We start from the raw sequence: 19,815 nt of genomic DNA, 5'->3' as shown, positions 1-19,815 counted from the left end.
GGGGTCAACCTGGTACTAGGGTGGGGGGTGAGGGTTGAGGGGTGAGGGTGGTCGAACTGGTAGTAGGGTGGGGGTGAGGGGTGAGGGGTGGGGGGTGAGGGGGGTCGACCTGGTAGTAGGGTTGGGGGTGGGGGGTGGGGGTGAGGGGGGTCGACCTGGTAGTAGGGCTGGGGGTGGGGGGTCGACCTGGTAGTAGGATTGGGGGTGAGAGGTGGGTCGACCTGGAAGTAGGATTGGGGGTGAGAGGTGGGGGGTCGACCTGGTAGTAGGATTGGGGATGAGAGGTGGGGGGTCGACCTGGTAGTAGGGTTGGGGGTGAGGGGTGGGGGGTCGACCTGGTAGTAGGATTGGGGGTGAGAGGTGGGGGGTCGACCTGGTAGTAGGATTGGGGGTGAGAGGAGGTGGGGGGTCGACCTGGTAGTAGGGTTGGGGGTGAGAGGTGGGGGGTCGACCTGGTAGTAGGATTGGGGGTGAGAGGTGGGGGGTCGACCTGGTAGTAGGATTGGGGGTGAGAGGTGGGAGGTCGACCTGGTAGTAGGATTGGGGATGAGAGGTGGGGGGTCGACCGGGTAGTAGGGTTGGGGGTGAGGGGTGGGGGGTCGACCTGGTAGTAGGATTGGGGGTGAGAGGTGGGGGGTCGACCTGGTAGTAGGATTGGGGGTGAGAGGTAGGAGGTCGACCTGGTAGTAGGATTGGGGGTGAGAGGTGGGGGGTCGACCTGTTAGTAGAATTGGGGGGGAGATGTGGGGGGTCGACCGGGTAGTAGGATTGGGGGGGAGAGGTGGGGGGTAACCTGGTAGTAGGATTGGGGGTGAGGGGTGGGGGGGTTCTAAGATTAAATATGGAATTGTTTTAAGATGGTATATACTTTTAATCATTTAGCTGTTTGATTTGGGATATTATGGAACCCTTTAGGTATAAAACAATACATATACAAAAATGATTTTGAAGTCTCTGTGCTAAATCTAGGAGATATATCCTTCCTGTTTGGCCCTGTCCGGGGGTGTCCTCGGATGGGGCCACAGTGTCTCCTGACCCCTCCTGTCTCAGCCTCCAGTATTTATGCTGCAGTAGTTTATGTGTTGGGGGGCTAGGGTCAGTTTGTTATATCTGGAGTACTTCTCCTGTCCTATTCTGTGTCCTGTGTGAATCTAAGTGTGCGTTCTCTAATTCTCTCCTTCTCTCTTTCTTTCTCTCTCTCGGAGGACCTGAGCCCTAGGACCATGCCCCAGGACTACCTGACATGATGACTCCTTGCTGTCCCCAGTCCACCTGGCCGTGCTGCTGCTCCAGTTTCAACTGACCTGAGCCCTAGGACCATGCCCCAGGACTACCTGACATGATGACTCCTTGCTGTCCCCAGTCCACCTGACCGTGCTGCTGCTCCCGTTTCAACTGTTCTGCCTTATTATTATTCGACCATGCTGGTCATTTATGAACATTTGAACATCTTGGCCATGTTCTGTTATAATCTCCACCCGGCACAGCCAGAAGAGGACTGGCCACCCCACATAGCCTGGTTCCTCTCTAGGTTTCTTCCTAGGTTTTGGCCTTTCTAGGGAGTTTTTCCTAGCCACCGTGCTTCTACACCTGCATTGCTTGCTGTTTGGGGTTTTAGGCTGGGTTTCTGTACAGCACTTTGAGATATCATCTGATGTACGAAGGGCTATATAAAGACATTTGATTTGATTTGATATAAGAAAGGAAATATATATGTTTACACATATTTAACCCCTTTTTTTGGGTAGGCAGAAAACTATCTTCATATTTTTTTCTCTTTTACAGGTACTGGTTTCCGAGTCCCGTGGCAGTTCACCGTCGTGTTCGTGAGAGTCTCCCCTTTCCAGGGGTCAAAAAAGTTAGTAGGTCAAACCATTTGGACGCTACAGACGTTATGGGACTGATTTTTGGGATGTTTCATTTCAAACACTGCTCTCTAGCTCTGCCACCTTTCAGCTCAGATGCAGATGGTGGAGAATGTGGTGGATTGAGGCACATCCAATGCAGAAAAACCAACTGATATCTCTATCTTAAATTTACGGATTTCTCAAAGGGGACTTTTTTATTATGTTACTTAGATTGACGCACTGTTGTGTCAATCGACTTTGCGGTTTTTAAAATTAAATTAGCTCTCAATTCCGTTCTCGGATGAAGAAAACCTCCCACAAAAACCACAAGGAAACTTTAGTTACGTTCATAAACGTTTAAATACTATACAACCACAAGGAAACGTGTAGGAAACGTTATGCCGAAGTTGTGAAATTCAAACAGAAGAAGTTTCTTACCAACATCCTCAGAGATAGTTGGAGTTGTTGGGACAGAAATGGGGGTTAGAAGAAAAGATAAGGGATCTCTTTTCCCTCCCTCCCTCCCTCCCTCCCTCCCTCCCTCCCTCCCTCCCTCCCTCCCTCCCTCCCTCCCTGTGTATCCTGTCTCTCTGTACCAGTGTATTTATCCCTGTGTTTCCTGTCTCTCTGTACCAGTGTATTTATCCCTGTGTTTCCTGTCTCTCTGTCCCAGTGTATTTATCCCGGTGTTTCCTGTCTCTCTGTACCAGTGTATTTATCCCTGTGTTTCCTGTCTCTCTGTATCAGTGTATTTATCCCGGTGTTTTCTGTCTCTCTGTACCCGTGTATTTATCCCTGTGTTTCCTGTCTCTCTGTCCCAGTGTATTTATCCCGGTGTTTCCTGCCTCTCTGTCCCAGTGTATTTATCCCTGTGTTTCCTGTCTCTCTGTACCAGTGTATTTATCCCTGTGTTTCCTGTCTCTCTGTACCAGTGTATTTATCCCTGTGTTTCCTGTCTCTCTGGACCAGTGTATTTATCCCTGTCTCCTGTCTCTCTGTACCAGTGTATTTATCCCTGTGTTTCCTGTCTCTCTGTCCCAGTGTATTTATCCCTGTGTTTCCTGTCTCTCTGTACCAGTGTATTTATCCCTGTGTTTCCTGTCTCTCTGTATCAGTGTATTTATCCCGGTGTTTTCTGTCTCTCTGTACCAGTGTATTTATCCCTGTGATTCCTGTCTCTCTGTGCCAGTGTATTTATCCCTGTGTTTCCTGTTTCTCTGTACCAGTGTATTTATCCCTGTGTTTCCTGTCTCTCTGTGCCAGTGTATTTATCCCTGTGTTTCCTGTCTCTCTGGACCAGTGTATTTATCCCTGGGTTTCCTGTCTCTCTGTGCCAGTGTATTTATCCCTGTGTTTCCTGTCTCTCTGTGCCAGTGTATTTATCCCTGTGTTTCCTGTCTCTCTGTGCCAGTGTATTTATCCCTGTTTCCTGTCTCTCTGTACCAGTGTATTTATCCCTGTGTTTCCTGTCTCTCTCTCCCAGTGTATTTATCCCTGTGTTTCCTGTCTCTCTGTACCAGTGTATTTATCCCTGTGTTTCCTGTCTCTCTGTATCAGTGTATTTATCCCGGTGTTTTCTGTCTCTCTGTGCCAGTGTATTTATCCCTGTGTTTCCTTTCTCTCTGTGCCAGTGTATTTATCCCTGTGTTTCCTGTTTCTCTGTACCAGTGTATTTATCCCTGTGTTTCCTGTCTCTCTGTGCCAGTGTATTTATCCCTGTGTTTCCTGTCTCTCTGGACCAGTGTATTTATCCCTGGGTTTCCTGTCTCTCTGTGCCAGTGTATTTATCCCTGTTTCCTGTCTCTCTGTGCCAGTGTATTTATCTCTGTGTTTCCTGTCTCTCTGTACCAGTGTATTTATCCCTGTGTTTCCTGTCTCTCTGTACCAGTGTATTTATCTCTGTGTTTCCTGTCTCTCTGTCCCAGTGTATTTATCACTGTGTTTCCTGTCTCTCTGTCCCAGTGTATTTATCACTGTGTTTCCTGTCTCTCTGTACCAGTGTATTTATCCCTGTGTTTCCTGTCTCTCTGTACCAGTGTATTTATCCCTGTATTTCCTGTCTCTCTGTGCCAGTTTGTCTTCTATGTCCAAGTCAACCAGCGTGTTTTTCCCACTTCTCCTGCCTTTTCTGAACTCTATTGGCTAGTCCTCCCGGTTTTGACCCTTGCCTGTTTCCGGACTTTGTACCCGCCTTCCTGACCATTCTGCCTGCCTTGACCTCGAGCCCGTCTGCCACTCTGTACCTCCTGGACTCTGAACTGGTTTCAACCTTTTGCCTGTCCACGACCATTCTCTTGCCTAACCCATTTGGAATCATTAAACATCAAAGAGTCCAACCATCTGCATCTGGGTCTCGCCTTGTGCCCTGATAGGGAGGGTTTAATTATCTGGGCTTTGACTGTTTACTAATACTATAATTATGTTGGACTGCTAGCTTTTGAAAATATAAGCATATTTCTCATGTTCAAAAGTAAGGCGCTGGATCGAGTGTTCCTCTGGGACCTGACCAATGAACAAACAGGGACAAGGAGTGCTGTGATAGTGATATTTATAACTGTGCTCTGAGATGGACTATTTCTAACAGAACTGTTAGTGTTGTTTTCCTGTTAGACATTTAGTATGATGTATTAGTCTATTTAGACAGGCTCTGGTAACAAATCATTATTATTATTGGAAATGTTCTCCTGTCACTGATATTAACAACATCCCGTGTTTACAGTGGGTACATCCCAAATGACCCTATAGACCCAGGTCAACAGTAGTCCCCTACCCTAGTCAACAGTAGACCACTACCCTGGTCTACAGTAGTCCACTACTCTATAGACCCTGGTCTACAGTAGTCCACTACCCTGGTCTACAGTAGTCCACTACTCTATAGACCCTGGTCAACAGTAGTCCACTACCCTGGTCAACAGTAGTCCACTACCCTATAGACCCTGGTCAACAGTAGTCCACTACCCTATAGACCCTGGTCAACAGTAGTCCACTACCCTGGTCTACAGTAGTCCACTACCCTCTAGACCCTGGTCTACAGTAGTCCACTACCCTATAGACCCTGGTCAACAGTAGTCCACTACCCTATAGACCCTGGTCAACAGTAGTCCACTACCCTATAGACCCTGGTCAACAGTAGTCCACTACCCTATAGACCCTGGTCAACAGTAGTCCACTACCCTGGTCTACAGTAGTCCACTACCCTATAGACCCTGGTCAACAGTAGTCCACTACCCTATAGACCCTGGTCAACAGTAGTCCACTACCCTATAGACCCTGGTCTACAGTAGTCCGCTACCCTATAGACCCTGGTCAACAGTAGTCCACTACCCTATAGACCCTGGTCAACAGTAGTCCACTACCCTGGTCTACAGTAGTCCACTACCCTATAGACCCTGGTCAACAGTAGTCCACTACCCTATAGACCCTGGTCAACAGTAGTCCACTACCCTATAGACCCTGGTCTACAGTAGTCCACTACCCTATAGACCCTGGTCAACAGTAGTCCACTACCCTATAGACCCTGGTCAACAGTAGTCCACTACCCTATAGACCCTGGTCAACAGTAGTCCACTACCCTGGTCTACAGTAGTCCACTACCCTATAGACCCTGGTCAACAGTAGTCCACTACCCTATAGACCCTGGTCAACAGTAGTCCACTAACCTATAGACCCTGGTCAACAGTAGTCCACTACCCTATAGACCCTGGTCTACAGTAGTCCACTACCCTATAGACCCTGGTCAACAGTAGTCCACTATCCTGGTCTACAGTAGTCCACTACCCTATAGACCCTGGTCAACAGTAGTTCACTACCCTATAGACCCTGGTCAACAGTAGTCCACTACCCTATAGACCCTGGTCAACAGTAGTCCACTACCCTATAGACCCTGGTCAACAGTAGTCCACTACCCTGGTCTACAGTAGTCCACTACCCTATAGACCCTGGTCAACAGTAGTCCACTACCCTATAGACCCTGGTCAACAGTAGTCCACTACCCTATAGACCCTGGTCAACAGTAGTCCACTACCCTATAGACCCTGGTCAACAGTAGTCCACTACCCAATAGACCCTGGTCTACAGTAGTCCACTACCCTATAGACCCTGGTCAACAGTAGTCCACTACCCAGGTCAACAGTAGTCCAATACCCAGGTCAACAGTAGTCAAACTACCCTGGTCAACAGTAGTCCACTACCCTATAGACCCTGGTCAACAGTAGTCCACTACCCTGGTCAACAGTAGTCCACTACCCAGGTCAACAGTAGTCCACTACTATGGTCAACAGTAGACCACTACCCAGGTCAACACTAGTCCACTACCCTATAGACCCTGGTCAACAGTAGTCCACTACCCTTGTCAACAGTAGTCCACTACCCTGGTCAACAGTAGTCCACTACTATGGTCAACAGTAGACCACTACCCAGGTCAACACTAGTCCACTACCCTATAGACCCTGGTCTACAGTAGTCCACTACCCTGGTCTACAGTAGTCCACTACCCTGGTCTACAGTAGTCCACTACCCTGGTCTACAGTGGTCCACTACCCTGGTCTACAGTAGTCCACTACCCTAATCTACAGTAGTCCACTACCCTGGTCAACAGTAGTCCACTACCCTGTAGACCCTGGTCAACAGTAGTCCACTACCCTGTAGACCCTGGTCAACAGTAGTCCACTACCCTAATCTACAGTAGTCCACTACCCTGGTCTACAGTAGTCCACTACCCTGGTCAACAGTAGTCCACTACCCTGGTCAACAGTAGTCCACTACCCTGTAGACCCTGGTCAACAGTAGTCCACTACCCTAATCTACAGTAGTCCACTACCCTGGTCTACAGTAGTCCACTACCCTATAGACCCTGGTCAACAGTAGTCCACTACCCTAATCTACAGTAGTCCACTACCCTGGTAAACAGTAGTCCACTACCCTATAGACCCTGGTCAACAGTAGTCCACTACCCTGGTCAACAGTAGTCTACTACCCTGGTCTACAGTAGTCCACTACCCTGGTCTACAGTAGTCCACTACCCTGGTCTACAGTAGTCCACTACCCTATAGATCCTGGTCAACAGCAGTCGACTACCCTGGTCAACAGTTGTCCACTACCCTGGTCTACAGTTGTCCACTACCCTGGTCTACAGTAGTCCACTACCCTATAGACCCTGGTCAACAGTAGTCCACTACCCAGGTCAACAGTAGTCAAACTACCCTGCTCAACAGTAGTCCACTACCCTATAGACCCTGGTCAACAGTAGTCCACTACCCTATAGACCCTGGTCAACAGTAGTCCCCTACCCTGGTCAACAGTAGTCCACTACCCTATAGACCCTGGTCTACAGTAGTCCACTAACCTGGTCAACAGTAGTCCACTACCCAGATAAACAGTAGTCCACTACTATGGTCAACAGTAGACCACTACCCAGGTCAACACTAGTCCACTACCCTATAGACCCTGGTCAACAGTAGTCCACTACCCTATAGACCCTGGTCAACAGTAGTCCACTACCCTATAGACCCTGGTCAACAGTAGTCCACTACCCTATAGACCCTGGTCAACAGTTGTCCACTACTCTATAGACCCTGGTCAACAGTTGTCCACTACCCTATAGACCCTGGTCAACAGTAGTCCACTACCCTGGTCAACAGTAGTCCACTACCCTGGTCAACAGTAGACCACTACCCTATAGACCCTGGTCAACAGTAGTCCACTACCCTGGTCAACAGTAGTCCACTACCCTATAGACCCTGGTCAACAGTAGTCCACTACCCTGGTCTACAGTAGTCCACTACCCTATAGACCCTGGTCAACAGTAGTCCACTACCCTGGTCAACAGTAGTCCACTACCCTATAGACCCTGGTCAACAGTAGTCCACTACCCTATAGACCCTGGTCAACAGTAGTCCACTACCCTATAGACCCTGGTCAACAGTTGTCCACTACTCTATAGACCCTGGTCAACAGTAGTCCACTACCCTGGTCAACAGTAATCCACTACCCTAATCTACAGTAGTCCACTACCCTGGTCAACAGTAGTCCACTACCCTATAGACCCTGGTCAACAGTAGTCCACTACCCTATAGACCCTGGTCAACAGTAGTCCACTACCCTATAGACCCTGGTCAACAGTTGTCCACTACTCTATAGACCCTGGTCAACAGTAGTCCACTACCCTGGTCAACAGTAGACCACTACCCTATAGACCCTGGTCAACAGTAGTCCACTACCCTGGTCAACAGTAGTCCACTACCCTATAGACCCTGGTCAACAGTAGTCCACTACCCTGGTCTACAGTAGTCCACTACCCTATAGACCCTGGTCAACAGTAGTCCACTACCCTATAGACCCTGGTATACAGTAGTCCACTACCCTGGTCTACAGTAGTCCACTACCCTATAGACCCTTTTCTACAGTAGTCCACTACCCTGGTATACAGTAGTCCACTACCCTGGTCTACAGTAGTCCACTACCCTATAGACCCTGGTCAACAGTAGTCCCCTACCCTGGTCTACAGTAGTCCACTACCCTACAGACTACCCTACAGACCTATTTCAAAGGAAATAGGGTACTCTTCCCTCCCACTGACGGCCCTTCAGTTCAGTAGGTATTGGCTTCAATAATGTACAGCATGTGTTGTCTTCAATAATGAACAGCAGGTGTTGGCTTCAATGCTGTTCAGCAAGCGTTGGCTTCAATGCTGTTCAGCAAGCGTTGGCTTCAACACACAAGAGAGAATAATAACTATTATTCTGTTCTCAGCAGTCAGTGTCTGTTTGGAGTGGCTGACACACAGGCTGAGTCGCACAAAGCACCCTGTTCCCTATATAGTGCACTGCCTTTGTCCAGGTCCCATAAGGAATAGGGTGTCAGGAAGTGGAGGGCACTGTGATATGCGGCACATTGTGACTATCCCTGTCTTAGAAAAACAAAATATTTTCCATTGTGTGTAAATGTTTTTTTTTTCAGTCCAGAAAGGGAAACCAGAAATAAACTGTGTTGTTTATGGGCCTAATTTATAGGCTCTAATAGTTACAACCGTCGATGTCCTGAAGAACTATGGTTCCCCTGTGGCCTGGGAAATACAAGATCCTCTGGTTGATGTTGGCGTGACACAGTGGTTATAGTAGTGGGTAAAGTAATAATGCGTGTGATAATTGTTTTGTTTGTTTTATAACCTAGTTCATGTAACTTGCAGCTGATATACTGCGAATTCGGAAAGTTTTCAGACCCCTTAACTCTTCCAACATTTTGGTACGTTACAGCCTTATTCTAAAATGGATGAAATTATGTGTTTTTCATCATCAATCTACACACAATACCCCCATAATGACAGAGCAAAAACTATTTCTTTAAATGTTTGCAAATTTCTTACAGGGATGTACGGCTCTGTGCACTGTGTCTCCGGTACGTCTGCACAGCCCAGTCAGTCCTGTGCCAGCGCTCCGCATTTGCAGGGCGAAGATAACCACCCAGCCAGTACGGGTTGTGCAGGCTCTACGCTCGAGACCTCCAGTGCGCCCCCACGGCCCAGTGTATCCGGTGCCTACTCCAAGAACCAAGCCTCCAGTATGTCTCCCCAGCCTGGTGAGTCCTGTCCCTGCGCCCAGAACCAAGCCTCCTGTATGTCTCCCCAGCCTGGTGAGTCCTGTCCCTGCTCCCAGAACCAAGCCTCCAGTATGTCTCCCCAGCCTGGTGAGTCCTGTCCCTGCTCCCAGAACCAAGCCTCCAGTATGTCTCCCCAGCCTGGTGAGTCCTGTGCCTGTGCCCAGAACCAAGCCTCCAGTATGTCTCCCCAGCCTGGTGAGTCCTGTGCCTGCGCCCAGAACCAAGCCTCCTGTATGTCTCCCCAGCCTGGTGAGTCTTGTGCCTGCGCCCAGAACCAAGCCTCCAGTATGTCTCCCCAGCCTGGTGAGTCCTGTGCCTGCGCCCAGAACCAAGCCTCCAGTATGTCTCCCCAGCCTGGTGAGTCCTGTGCCTGCGCCCAGAACCAAGCCTCCTGTATGTCTCCCCAGCCTGGTGAGTCCTGTGCCTGCGCCCAGAACCAAGCCTCCTGTATGTCTCCCCAGCCTGGTGAGCCCTGTGGCAGCTCCACGCACCAGGCTGCCCATACGTCTCCTCACTCCAGTGATGATCCATGGCAAGAAGCCTCCAGTGATGATCCATGGCAAGAAGCCTCCAGTGATGATCCATGGCAAGAAGCCTCCAGCAATGATCCATGGCAAGACCTCTATCTGGACCTCTGACAGTCTCTATGGGTGTGCCACAGGGTTCAATTCTCGGGCCTACTCTCTTTTCTGTATACATCAATGATGTTGCTCTTGCTGCTGGTGATTCTCTGATCCACCTCTACGCAGACGACGCCATTCTGTATACTTCTGGCCCCTCCTTGGACACTGTGTTAACTAACCTACAGATGAGCTTCAATGCCATACAACTCTCCTTCCGTGGCCTCCAACTGCTCTTAAATACAAGTAAAACTAAATGCATGCTTTTCAACCGATCGCTACCTGTACCTGCTCGCCCGTCCAGCATCACTACTCTGGACGGCTCTGACTTAGAATACGTGGACAACTACAAATACCTGGGTGTCTGGTTAGACTGTGAACTCTCCTTCCAGACTCACATTAAGCATCTCCAATCCAAAATTAAATCTAGAATCGGCTTCCTATATCGCAACAAAGCATCCTTCACTCATGCTGCCAAACATGCCATCGTAAAACTGACCATCCTACCGATCCTCGACTTCGGTGATGACATCTATAAAATAGACTCCAACACTCCACTCAACAAACTGGATGCAGTCTATCACAGTGCCATCCGTTTTGTCACCAAAGCCCCATATACCACCCACCATTGCGACCTATACGCTCTCGTTGGTTGGCCCTCGCTTCATACTCATCACCAAACCCACTGGCTACAGGTTATCTACAAGTCTCTGCTAGGTAAAGCCCTGCCTTATCTCAGCTCACTGGTCACCATAGCAGCACCCACACGTAGCACGCGCTCCAGCAGGTATATCTCCCTGGTCACCCCCAAAGCCAATTCCTCCTTTGGTCGTTTTTCCTTCCAGTTCTCTGCTGCCCATGACTGGAACAAATTGCAAAAATCTCTGAAGCTGGAGACTCACATCTCCCTCACTAGCTTTAAGCACCAGCTGTCAGAGCAGTTTACAGATCACTGCACCTGTACTTAGCCTATCTGTAAACAGCCCATCTATCTACCTACCTCATCCCCATACTGGCATTTATTTATTTATTTTGCTCCTTTGCACCCCAGTATCTCTACCTGCACATTCATCTTCTGCCGATCTACAATTCCAGTGTTTAATTGATATATTGTAATTACTTCGCCACCATGGCCTATTTATTTCCTTAACTTACCTCATTTGCACTCACTGTATATAGACTTTTTGTTTTCTTTTGTTCTACTGTGTTATTGACTGTATCAAATCAAATCAAATCAAATGTATTTATATAGCCCTTCGTACATCAGCTGATATCTCAAAGTGCTGTACAGAAACCCAGCCTAAAACCCCAAACAGCAAGCAATGCAGGTGTAGAAGCACGGTGGTTAGGAAAAACTCCCTAGAAAGGCCAAAACCTAGGAAGAAACCTAGAGAGGAACCAGGCTATGTGGGGTGGCCAGTCCTCTTCTGGCTTTGCCGGGTGGAGATTATAACAGAACGTGGCCAAGATGTTCAAATGTTCATAAATGACCAGCATGGTCCAATAATAATAAGGCAGAACAGTTGAAACTGGAGCAGCAGCACGGCCAGGTGGACTGGGGACAGCAAGGAGTCATCATGTCAGGTAGTCCTGAGGCATGGTCCTAGGGCTCAGGTCCTGGGTGGAAGAGGACCACAAAGGGCAGCACAGCAGTTGGTCACAATGTTCCCGTAGCTGTAGGGGTTGTAGTTGTCCTTTGCCCGTTTGGTCGACCACGAGCCTTTAATGTCCTCGTTGGTGGTCTGATTGGAGCTGATGAGGTGTGGAAGCCCGACAGGCCCATAATGGACCACACCGAGAAGAAACACACCAGCACCTCCAGCACACTGGCAGGGCTGTCTTTGAGTGCGCTGAGGAAGCCTGTCCGGTTGGATCCAACACAGTTGTCACACAGGCTGCAGTGTGAGGCCCGTGGGGGCCTGAAGATCTTGCAGGTGAAGCTTGACCGTCTGCCCGTTGATGACCACTTCTCTGATCCTCGGGGCGGCCTGTACCCTGGACCACTGGGGCCATTAGAGGCGTCAATCTGTCTCTCCAGGTCGGCAGCCTTGTCGGGTGTGGCACGGGGCAGGACTCCCGGGTCACTGAAGCTGGCTCTGAACAGCATCCCCAGAACAAAGACAAACAGCACCCCTTCGATCACTGGGATGGCCGGGTCAGGTTGGACGCCAGGAACGGGCAGAAAGCATGTAGAGGTCTGTATGTTTTGTCTATTCCATGTGTAACTCTGTGTCGTTGTATGTGTCGAATTGCTACGCTTTATCTTGGCCAGGTCGCAGTTGTAAATGAGAACTTGTTCTCAACTAGCCTACCTGGTTAGATAAAAGTGAAATAAAATAAAAATAAAAAAGAAGCCTCCAGCAATGATCCATGGCACGAAGCCTCCAGTGAGGGCCTCCAGTCCAGAGCCTCCAGCGACGGCCTCCAGTCCGGAGCCTCCAGCGATGGTCTCCAGTCCAGAGCCTCCAGTGACGGCCTCCAGTCCAGAGCCTCCATCGACGGCCTCCTGTCCTGAGCCTCCATGACGGCCTCCAGTGATGGTCTCCAGTCCAGAGCCTCCAGCGACCGCCTCCAGTGACGTTCTCTAGTCCGGAGTCTCCAGAGTTGTCTATCGTTGTCTCTAATTGGGAATCATACTTAGGCAGCCTTTTTCCCCTGTTGTAGTTGTGGGTAGTTGACTTTGTTAGAGGCATTATACCTGAAGTCAAGCTTCACGGTCGTTTTGTATTGTTTATTGTTTTTGTTGGCGACATTCTAATAAAAAGGAATATGTACACTTACCACGCTGCACCTTGGTCCACTTCTTACGACGCCCGTGACAGGTATGATGTCTGCAAGGTCCCATGGTGTTTATACTTGCGTACTATTGTTTGTACAGATGAACGTTCCTCCAGCATCTTCACAAGGTACTTTGCTGTTGTTCTGGGATTGATTTGCACTTTTCGCACCAAAGTACGTTAATCTCTAGGAGACAGAACACGTCTCCTTCCTGAGCGGTATGACGGCTGCGTGGTCCCATGGTGTTCATACTTGTGTACTATTGTTTGATGAACATGGTACTTTCAGGCATTTGGAAATTCCTCAAAAGAATGAACCAAACATGTAGAGGTCTACAATTTTATTCTGAGGTCTTGGCTGTTTTCTTTTGATTTGCCCATGATGTCAAGTAAAGAGGCGCTGAGTTTGAAGGTAGGCCTTGAAATACATCCACAGGTTCACCTCTAATTGACTCAAATTATGTCAATCAGAAACTTCTAAAGTCAGGACATCATTTTCTGGAATTTTCCAAGCTGTTTAAAGGCACAGTCGACTTAGTGTATGTAAACTTGTGATACAGTGAATTATAAGTGAAATAATCTGTCTGCGTCATGCACTTGCGTCATGCACAAAGTAGATGTCCTAACCGACTTGCCAAAACTAAAGTTTGTTAACAAGAAATTTATGGAGTGGTTGAAAAACTAGTTTTAATGACTCCAACCTGTATAAAGGGCAGCAGCCTCTAAGGTGCAGGGTTGAGTTTCCGGGTGGTAGCCAGCTAGTGATGAGTGATTAATAGTCTGATGTCCTTGAGATAGAAGCTGTTTTTCCAGTCTCTCGGTCCCAGCTTTGCTGCACCTGTACTGACCACACCTTCTGGATGATAGCAGGGTGAACAGGACGTGGCTTGGGTGGTTGATGTCCTTGTTGAACCTTTTGGCCTTCCTGTGACATCAGGTGCTGTAGGGCCGGCAGTGGGGCAGAACGCACCACCCTCTGGACATCCCTGCGGTTGTGGTCAGTGCAGTTGCCGTACCGGGCGATGATACAGCCCGACAGGATGCACTGAATTGTCCATCTGTAAAAGTTTGTGAGAGTCTTAGTGGCCAAGCCAAATTTCTTCAGCCTCCGAAGGTTGAAGAGGCGCTGTTGTGCCTTCTTCACCACACTGTCTGTGTGTTTGGACCATTTCAGATTGTCAGTGATGTGTATACCGAAGTTTTTCACCTTTTCACTGTGGTGCCATCGATGTGGATAGGGGCGTGCTCTGTTGTCTCCTGAAGTCCACGATCAGCTCCTTCGTTTTGTTGTCCCTCAACATTGAGGGACCACTCTGCCAGAGCCCTCACCTCCTCCCTGTAGGATGTCTCATCATTGTTGGTAATCCTACTATGGTTGTGTCGTCTGCAAACTAGATGATTGAGTTGGAGGCGTGTGTGGCCACACAGTCATGGGTGAACATGTAGTATAGGAGGGGGCTGAGTACGCACCCCTGTGTGGCCCCTGTGTTGAGGATCAGTGAAGTGGAGGTGTTGTTTCTTACCTTCACAATGTTGAAGCACCTTTGGTAGTGATTACAGCCTCAAGTCTTCTTGGGGGTGATCATACAAGATTGACACACCTGTATTTGGGGAGTTTTTCCCATTCTTCTCTGCAGATCCTCTCAAGCTCTGTCAGGTTGGATGGGGAGCATCGCTGCACAGCTATTTTCAGATCCTTGAACCTCAGGAATTGGACCACTATCGGCCTGTCACCTGGGCCGATGGTGGGTTTTCCAGTCCTGTAGGCGCGCTCCACCTCAAACTTCCTTCAATTTCTCAAACTCCATCTTTGGAGGTCCACTCTGTCCTCAGACTCCATCTCATGTGGAGATTATGCAATTCCATCCACAACCATGTTGTTCTGCCTTGATTATCCCTCAAGTCTGATTTATCCATCATTGTTATCATGGATTCACATTCAGAAATGATGCCCCCACCCCAGTGACTTACAGGTTGCTTTCATCTTACCGTTCTCCTGTTTCAACTCATCGTGCTGACCCTGAGAAAACTGCAAACTGTTCTTCAGGTCCTGGACCTCTCTGGTCAGGTCGTCCATTTTTTTATTAGTTGAATCCACCAGTATTTTGAACAAAACACTTGAAGCTATTTTCTTGTTGTCGTAACAACTGCTTGTAGAACTATTTTTGTTGGTTTTAAAAGATCCATCACCTGTGGTCCTCAACGGTACTCCCGCTAGCTTTGCTGTTTGTTATGGTAGCTAGTAACATAGGTGACGCTGTTACTCCTCACAGTTCCAGGTAACCAAAGGTCTAGATATGCTCAAACCCTAAACCCCATCCCGAGTACTCCATTCTGCAAACCTCTGGTCTCTTGGCCCTCTCGCCACTAAAGCAGGGTAACTCCCGCTCAGCCAAGTCCAAGCTCTTCTCTGTCCTGGCACCCCAATGGTGGAACCAGCTTCCCCCTGAAGCTAGGACATCAGAGTCCCTGTCCATCTTCTGAAAAACCTCTGAAACCCTACCTCTTCAAAGAATATCTGAAATAATGCCACTACAACAAAGAAATGGCCTTTTGTGACCTAATATTTTATAGCATTTGACTCTTTCCCCTCTTACTACCTCTGACTGTACTGATGCATTTACTACGACTGAGATATGTGGTTGTCCCACCTAAGTATCTTAATATTAGTGCACTAGCTGTAAATCACATAAGAGTGTCTGCTGAATGACTGAAATGTCAATACGTGTCTGCGTCTGTACATTCAGTCAATACAGTCAGTCAGCTGTGTACTGAGTGACTATAGTGAGCAGCTGCAGCTGTGGCCTCAGGTTTCCCTGGCAACTGAACCCAACCAGGAAGCACTGCCACATTCCACAGACACGTCAATGAAAGGGTTTTGTTGTTATGGTCATGTGAGGAGGGAGGAGATGAGGGGAAGTAGGGGAGGAGGTGGGGGGGGGGGGAGGTAGGGACCGGAGTCCTCAGTCAGTTGGAAGCCCAGTTGCCGTGGTAACCGTTCATAAATCGGAATGCAGTTGCAAGCAGTCAAACAGTCAGCTGAGGCCCTCTGGCAAAATCCTTTCAAATATTATTTATTTACCGCAAATGTAATTTATTTATGTATTTATTTTCCTGCCAGCTGACGGGCAGCTAGCTACTCACAAAGCGCAAGCACAGCTAGGCCTTCTGGTTGCCAGTTTGAGAAGAATATGTAAAGCATACTGTGTGAAAGATGAGAGAGAGTCACACTTCATCTGAGGACGGTTCCCACCAGGGTACCATTCTGCTTGGAAAACACCTTTTATTTTGTTTCTTTTATTTCACCTTTATTTAACCAGGTAGGCTAGTTGAGAACACCTTTATTTAACCAGGTAGGCTAGTTGAGAACACCTTTATTTAACCAGGTAGGCTAGTTGAGAACACCTTTATTTAACCAGGTAGGCTAGTTGAGAACAAGTTCTCATTTACAGCTGCGACCTGGCCAAGATAAAGCAAAGCAGTGCGACACAAACAACCACACAGAGTTACACATGGAATAAACAAGCGCACAGTCAATAACACAATAGGAAAAAAGAAAGTATATATACTGTGTGCAAATGGCTTGAGGAGGTAAGGCAAAAAATAGGCCACAGTAGTGAAGAAATGACAATTTTAGCAAATGAACACTGGAGTGGTAGAGGAGCAGATGGTGAGCTGTTTTATGTGTTTTTGTGGGAACTTTGACAGAACAGATTTTTCTGAAGGAACCTCTCTCGACGTTGTGGATGCCAGATGCACCACTGGTGAAACCAACGTCAGTGTTTTAGGAGAATCAGCTTAGTCTCTGTCCGACTCAGGGTAAACTGCCCATGGCTGAATCACTGGGCCCTCTACCTCGCTATTACACGTGACCTCCCTCCTTGACAACTTACCAATCTCTTATGCAATAGAAAAGGATCCGATTCAGTTGCACCATTGGCAGTATGACGAGTTGTGGAGTGAGCTTACTTCACGTTCTTATCTCGGTTGCACTAGTTAAAAGTACTGTGGCTAAGAGCAAGATAAATCATGTGTTTTTGTTAATCAGACTAGAACAAGTTACAAAGGTGGAGCACAGGAGTTATAGACGTTCAGATGGCAGGGATATCCCCTGAGAACACGCAAATATATCCTGGAGGCTGTAGACAGAGTTATATACTGGAGGCTGTAGACAGAGTGTAATATACTGGAGGCTGTAGACAGAGTGTAATATACTGGAGGCTGTAGACAGAGTGTAATATACTGGAGGCTGTAGACAGAGTTATATACTGGAGGCTGTAGACAGAGTGTAATATACTGGAGGCTGTAGACAGAGTGTAATATACTGGAGCCTGTAGACAGAGTTATATACTGGAGGCTGTAGACAGAGTGTAATATACTGAAGGCTGTAGACAGAGTGTAATATACTGGAGGCTGTAGACAGAGTTATATACTGGAGGCTGTAGACAGAGTGTAATATACTGGAGGCTGTAGACAGAGTTATATACTGAAGGCTGTAGACAGAGTGTAATATACTGGAGGCTGTAGACAGAGTTATATACTGGAGGCTGTAGACAGAGTTATATACTGGAGGCTGAAGACAGAGTGTAACATACTGGAGGCTGTAGACAGAGTGTAATATCCTGGAGGCTGTAGACAGAGTGTAATATACTGGAGGCTGTAGACAGAGTTATATACTGAAGGCTGTAGACAGAGTGTAATATACTGGAGGCTGTAGACAGAGTAATATACTGGAGGCTGTAGACAGAGTAATATACCGGAGGCTGTAGACAGAGTAATATACTGGAGGCTGTAGACAGAGTGTAATATACTGGAGGCTGTAGACAGAGTTATATACTGGAGGCTGTAGACAGAGTTATATACTGAAGGCTGTAGACAGAGTGTAATATACTGGAGGCTGTAGACAGAGTAATATACTGGAGGCTGTAGACAGAGTGTAATATACTGGAGGCTGTAGACAGAGTGTAATATACTGGAGGCTGTAGACAGAGTGTAATATACTGGAGGCTGTAGACAGAGTGTAATATACTGGAGGCTGTAGACAGAGTTATATACTGGAGGCTGTAGACAGAGTGTAATATACTGGAGGCTGTAGACAGAGTGTAATATAGTGGAGGCTGTAGACAGAGTGTAATATACTGGAGGCTGTAGACAGAGTGTAATATACTGGAGGCTGTAGACAGAGTGTAATATACTGGAGGCTGTAGACAGAGTGTAATATACTGGAGGCTGTAGACAGAGTGTAATATACTGGAGGCTGTAGACAGAGTTATATACTGGAGGCTGTAGACAGAGTTATATACTGGAGGCTGTAGACAGAGTGTAATATACTGGAGGCTGTAGACAGAGTTATATACTGGAGGCTGTAGACAGAGTTATATACTGGAGGCTGTAGACAGAGTGTAATATACTGGAGGCTGTAGACAGAGTAATATACTGGAGGCTGTAGACAGAGTGTAATATACTGGAGGCTGTAGACAGAGTGTAATATACTGGAGGCTGTAGACAGAGTTTAATATACTGGATTCTGTAGACAGAGTGTAATATACTGGAGGCTGTAGACAGAGTGTAATATACTGGAGGCTGTAGACAGAGTTATATACTGGAGGCTGTAGACAGAGTTATATACTGGAGGCTGTAGACAGAGTGTAATATACTGGAGGCTGTAGACAGAGTTATATACTGGAGGCTGTAGACAGAGTTATATACTGGAGGCTGTAGACAGAGTTATATACTGGAGGCTGTAGACAGAGTTATATACTGGAGTCTGTAGACAGTGTAATATACTGGAGGCTGTAGACAGAGTTATATACTGGAGGCTGTAGACAGAGTTATATACTGGAGGCTGTAGACAGAGTGTAATATACTGGAGGCTGTAGACAGAGTTATATACTGGAGGCTGAATTCCCATCTACTTTTTTGTGGTCAGGAAAGCAGAGCAAAGTCCCTATCTCTGTCTAGTCAACCATTACAATATGGTGTGGTAGTAATAAAGTCCCTATCTCTGTCTAGTCAAGCATTACAATATGATGTGGTAATAATAAAGTCCCTATCTCTGTCTATTCAAGTATTACAATATGGTGTGGTAATAATAAAGTCCCTATCTCGGTCTAGTCAAGCATTATGATATGATGTGGTAATAATCAAGTCACTATCTCTGTCTAGTCAAGCATTATGATATGATGTGGTGATAATCAAGTCCCTATCTCTGTCTATTCAAGCATTACAATATGGTGTGGTAATAATAAAGTCCCTATCTCTGTCTAGTCATGCATTATGATATGATGTGGTAATAATAAAGTCCCTATCTCTGTCTATTCAAGTATTACAATATGGTGTGGTAATAATAAAGTCCCTATCTCTGTCTAGTCATGCATTATGATATGATGTGGTAATAATAAAGTCCCTATCTCGGTCTAGTCAAGCATTACAATATGGTGTGGTAATAATAAAGTCCCTATCTCGGTCTAGTCAAGCATTATGATATGATGTGGTAATAATCAAGTCACTATCTCTGTCTAGTCAAGCATTATGATATTGGGTGGTAGTAATAGAGTCAGGTAGAGTGTCTCAAGATAAGCTGTAGACCACACTATTTACCTAGAGACTTTTCATCCGTTTTTTTCTTTCGTAGCTGTTAACATACCACAACTATCAGAGGCTGGCACTAAGACAGCATTGAATGAGCTATATGAGCAAATAAGAAACCGTTCATCCAGAGGAGGCTCTCCTAGTGGCCGGGGACATTAATGCAGGGAAACTTAAATCCGTTTTACCAAATTTTTATCAGCATGTTAAATGTGCAACCAGAGGAGAAAATAACTCTGGGCCACCTTTACTCCACACACAGACGCATACAAAGCTCTCCCTCGCCCTCCATTTGGTAAATCTGACCACAATTATATCGTCCTGATTCCTGCTTACAAGCAATAATTAAGGCAGGAAGCACCAGTGACTCGCTCAATACGGAAGTGG

The sequence above is a fragment of the Oncorhynchus mykiss genome, chromosome 16 (genome assembly GCF_013265735.2).
Source record: "Oncorhynchus mykiss isolate Arlee chromosome 16, USDA_OmykA_1.1, whole genome shotgun sequence".
NCBI classification, from domain to species: Eukaryota; Metazoa; Chordata; class Actinopteri; order Salmoniformes; family Salmonidae; genus Oncorhynchus; species Oncorhynchus mykiss.
This window is presented reverse-complemented; position numbering follows the sequence as displayed.